Source organism: Gorilla gorilla, chromosome 3 (assembly GCF_029281585.2).
Source record: "Gorilla gorilla gorilla isolate KB3781 chromosome 3, NHGRI_mGorGor1-v2.1_pri, whole genome shotgun sequence".
NCBI lineage: Eukaryota > Metazoa > Chordata > Mammalia > Primates > Hominidae > Gorilla > Gorilla gorilla.
In genome coordinates this window covers 173,311,233-173,316,834 of record NC_073227.2, presented here as the reverse complement: position 1 = coordinate 173,316,834, position 5,602 = coordinate 173,311,233, and positions in this window count along the sequence as shown.

The window sequence follows — 5,602 nt, the reverse complement described above, 5'->3', positions numbered from 1 at the left end:
ATTCAAACTCTAGTTTCAACTGTGTTCTCACTACTGTTACACAGCTGTCCACATTACCAAGAAACATACAAGTAACTTCCAGAAACTTCATCTTGTTCTTTTCAGTACTTTGAGGTACTCAAAATTTTTTGCACCCTTTCTCTACTTCAAAATTAAGTTCCTTCTGGCCAAGCATGGTGGCACACGCCTAACTCCAAGCACGTTAGAGGCTAAGGTGAGTGGATCATTTGAGCCCAGGAGTTAGAGACCAGCCTGGGCAACATGGTGAGACTCTGTCTCTACCAAAAAAAAAAAAAAAAAAGTAGGTTCCTTCTGATCGTTTTCAATGGCTAAGTCCCAAAGTGTAAAAGTCTACCCATTATATTTTTACTCCAATATCACTTTCCTAAGCTCATTCCTTAATAGAAAATCACATTCTGCCTCCCTATGGCTGGTCTTGTGCTGTCTGTGTGGCTTCTAGAACATGACCTTAGGAATCTGCAATAGTGGTATCTCGTGTTTATGTGCCTTTTTGTTTGCAAAAGGATCATGAATCTATTACCTATTACCTATTTTAAGTCTTTACCACAAAGCTATGAAATAGGTATTAGTATTGTATTTTACACATAAGTAAATAATGTGTATTTTACACATTAGTTTTGTATTTTACACATAAGAAAATCATGGTAAGCCATGCACGGTGATGACACAGCTGTCAGTAGCAGAGCTTTGGGCCCTGTACATGGATGCCACTGCTGCCGTGGCTCCAGCAGCTCCATTCAAGAGAAGAGCCCTGCTGAAGTGATAGACTGTTGAAACAGGGCTCAGAAAGCTCAACCGTAATTTCCCACAAAAGCATACATCTTCAAAACAGGCCACAATTAAGTTTCCAGTGGCAGAAGTGTTCCTTACAGTGGGTTTCAAAGTCACAATAGCAGCCAAATGGTAGCTCTTTTGAGCGCATGGAAGAACAAAGCATAATTTCACAATTTAGACCTCACTTTTTACATTTTTCAAGCAGCTTCCTGGGAGGATCTGGGCATTTTGGGGTGACTGGTACTAACACATTCTGGCCCTTTATGGCCTCCTTGAGCTGTGGGGACAGTCTTCACAGGCTGGGGGACACTTCTTCTCCCTCCTTGGCTAATTGCTCCATAACTTCCCACTCTCTGTAAATGGCAGATGACAAAACTCTCAAGGAAGCTTCTCATGGCTATATTTGTCTGTTATCAAGGAAAATTAAAATACCCGCATTTACATACTCTGGAGTTTGAGGCTTCATTTGCATATTTTATTGATCCCACACACACATAGTTTTCTGTTCAATGGGGAAAATGCATCATTCTGTTGGCACTTACCTGCATAACCATGTGAACACTCAGGCCGGCTGGAAACCCCTGGGAGGAAAAATAACATTGCAAAACTCTGAGAATATTGTTCATTTTATAGCTTTCTCTACAGCCTTCATAGTTACTAGATTCAAAATTTGCCCAGTAAAATAAGTCTTACAATCATAAACATTCAGCAATGAAGAGTCCCTCTGCACAATTTTTTTTTTTTTTTTTTTCAGATCTGAAAATTCTCTCACAAGCGTGGGAAACCTATCCCAAGGCAAGGGCAAGGAAGAGAAAGTTTATTCTATTTTCTTGGGCTTATTGCCTGACTTTAATTTTAAGGTAGACAGTTACTGAACAGGGCTTAAGTGGCTAGGGAGAAAAAATATATATGCATGCACACACAGACCTCCCCCCACATATATATGTGTGTATGCCTCTCTATGTACTTATTTTCACTTAAACTGTTGGGAAGAGGAGAACTACCACTTTCCTTTGCTTACCCTGTCTAGAATTGGGAATTCCCTTCTTGAGTAAGTCAGGACTTGAAGACTCTTAGGAATAAGTGAGAGGAAACCCAATTCCGACTAGTTTAAGCAGGAATTTTTTTAAAAATGAGAATTCTTTAGTTCACTTAGCTGGAAAGTCCAAAAGGAGTGAAGCATCAGGCATGGCTGGATCCAGGGGATCATGCAATGTTATCAAGGTGTGGTCTTCTTCCTCCATTTCTTAGTGTTGATTGCATTTTTCAGCCAGACTTTCTTTATCTGCTGGTCTCCAGCATTCAAGGTTGTAATTTACCAGTTTGGCAGCACCAGTGGAAAGAGAGCATGTTTATCAATCTCTTCAGTGAAATGTCTTGGGTTGGTTCTTATGGGACCAGCTTAGTTCATGTGTCCATCTCTGAACCAGTGACTGTGGCCAGGAAGATGGAATGTGTTGCAAGGCCAAGTGTGAGCCAGGGGAGGTGCCCACCCTTAAAGCTCAGAATGTGGTCAACCCCACTTGCACACACACGTCCTGAAAATGGGAGAGGAATGCTTTCCCAAAACAAAATACAAGTTCTGCCCCCAGAAGGGGGAATTATGCTGGGTAGGCCAAACCTACAAATGTTCACTACATTTACAACTCCTCAGGATAGATTTAAAGACATTTTTGTTTTTTCTGATCTAGTCCCATCGGTCTCCATGAACTCATTTTTCAAAGACAGGGATCTTAGTGAGAGGAGAGATATCAGTCTTACTTCCCCAGTTAAATAGTCCTACTCCTTTACTTGGACTAGGTGGAGTAGATTGGATTATTATTAAAAAATATTTGCTGTGTGATAAAACTGCATAGAACTAAATGCACACATACACACAAAGGAGTGTATGTAAAACCTGACGTCTGAATTGGGTTGCTGGAATTTCCTGGTTGTGATATTGTTCTATCATCATGCAAGATGTTACCATTGGGGAAAACTGAGTGAAGGGTATATAGGATCTCTTTGTATTATTTTTTACAGTGCAGGCAGTCTATAACTAACTCAAAAATAAAAGCCAAAAAGAAATGTGTTACTTTTTCCTGGGGAAAATTCATATTTCTCAACTTCATTAATCCATTTATGGAGACTTAGCCGTGTGACTTGCTTTAGCCAATAAAATGTGAGTCACAACCCTGCTAAGCAGAAGCCTTAGAGCGAGGTTGTGGTTCACCGTGCTCTGATTTCCTTCTGCCTTGATGATTGGCATCATTCCAGACAAGGTAGCTCAGTGGGTCAGCCTGGGTCATGAAGAAGAGCACAATTAGCCCTCGATGAACATGAGGTGTCAGCAAGAAAGCAATCTTTTTCACTATGAGCCTAGAGATGAGGGTTATTTTTTTCTGCAGCATAACCTAGCCCCGTGCTTCTCAGATTCTGTAGCTTGCTTAGAATCGTCTGGAAAGCGTGTTAAGGCACAGATTTCTGAGCCCTGCACCAGAGATTCTGATTCAGCACTTTTGAGGTAGGACCTGAGAATCTGCATTTCAAACAAGCTTCCGAGTTATACTGATTTGCCCATCTGAGGACCACAGTTTGAGTATCACTGACCTCCTTGACTGTTACACCTTTGATTCTCCAGTGAACCTTCCCTCGAACTTTCCAAGTTGTTCATGTCCCTGCTATCACAGAGTCCAGAACTGAGCCTAGAACAGTGCTTAGCACATGACACTCAGTGAATTTGTTTAATAAATGGCCCAGTGCTCTTGACAGAACCTGATCTGCCAGTTCAAATGAAGCAATTATCTTTCTAGCCTTAAAATCCCAGTGAAATGATTGTGCTCTTTAAAAAGTATGTTTATTGTTTTTCTGATTAGAAAATACATAAATGTTTGTTATAGAAAATTTTATTTTCAAACACAAAGATAAAAACCAATCCATAATCCAACTACCCAAAGAAGGATACTATTAAAATTTTGGCCATATTTTTCATGTTTTTGGTATTTATAGTTATCATATGATACATAATTTTTGAGTTGCTTTATTAACAGTATGTTGTGCATATGTTCCCATGTCATAAAATAGCATTCTGCAGCATCCTTTTTCATGGCTGCACAGTGTCAAGCTAAGAGGTAATGCATGTTGCCCAGAGTTTTGTGAGCTGCATACATCGGTAGCCCATGTTCAGTCCATGGTTCATTCGGATCTCTTGCTTCCCTTAACTCGTAACTGCTCTTATCCAATCATTTCCTATCTGTGTTTGTAGAGTTCACCCCAAGGATTTCACCAAGCACTAGTGTTCCTTGTTTTGCTTGTTTTTGATGCCTAAAGAGCCAACAAGTGACTAACAGACTGTTGTCCATGGATTGTCTAGAGTCAGCCTTCTAATAGCACCCGAAGGGCTCCTCATGCTGGTGCAACCCCGCTGCCACTGCTCCTGAGCCTATGTTCCCTTCTCTCCACCATGCACCTTCTGACATCATGACTCACTGGAGAACCAGGCCAGGATCCCAACCAGCCCGTGTCTCAGAGGGCCTGGGCGGGAGCCCTGTGCTGCCAGGAGGAGCAGAGATAACATTGATTGTCCAGAAGCTCTACGATGGAGACAGGTTGTCACTGGAAGTCCAACAAGAGACAGAGGCAAGTGAGCTTTATGGAGCACCTACTGTGTGCCAGGCCCCATGCAACGGGCTTCTGTGGAGGCCTGCCCCTGCCATCTTCACAACCCTCAGGTGAGCCAGCTTTAGCTTTATATTTTATAGATGAAAAAAACTGAGAGTTGATGAGACTAAGATACTATTTGTGAGACCAAAAGAAAGAGGAAAATCTCATTTAATCTCCAGGGTTTGTTAAATTAGGCAAAGACAAGAAGGAACTTTTATGTGAGGACAGACTGAAGTCCTGGCATTTTCCAGCTCAGAAAGTCTGAGAAAGGATATGCTCAAGAACTACCACATGAAGGAAGAGCTCCTGCTTGACCATGAGCTGGGCCATCAAATCCCACATCCTCATGGGGACTCGATGCAGCCTGGATAGCAGGGTGGTGAGACTCTCTGCTTCCTGAGCGCAGGGTCTACCCTCTTCTTGTGAACTCTGTGTCCTTCACCAAGTCATTGAACCTCCACCTGCTTCCTCACCTGTTTAAGAAAGGATGATCGTAATAGCACCCACAGCATAGGGTTTTGTTAAGGGCTAAAAGAAAAACATGTAAAGCGCCTTGCCGAGTGCCTGGTACTACAGTAAGGATTTGATAAATATTAGCTGTTACAGTAATTAGGAGTCATATTTTATACCCTACAAGAGGCATTTGTAGATCAAAAGAAATCTCACATTACAGGGTGGGAAGTAAACTCACTAAACATAGCCCCAAGGGTGGCACAAACGGAAAATATAAATAGAATAAAAAAGGGTTAGATCACGAATGGGTAACCTTTTCTCTACCATAAGCCAGTGACACACAGGGGCAAAAAGAAAATCCATTTCTGGCCCCATGTAAGTCAAAGAAGCCATTATAGGCTGTGAAGGGAATTCAATTAGTCACTGGTTGCCATGCCAATGCAAACATCACCCTTCCACCTACTCTACCATCAACACATTTGAATAAGTAACAATGATAATAGCATGCACTAAAAATGCTATTTTTAAAAAAGTTACATGTACTTCTTTCAAAAGTCTGGTTTTCAGAAATAATTGCTATAGTCCAGATGAGAATTCACATGGAATCCCTAAAATGGGTTGAGTATCATCAGAGAACAGACATCTTCTGTAGATTATTAAGGGACTCAGGGTTTGGAGTTGATTTTCTTGTGGGGGAGGGGAAATTTTTTCA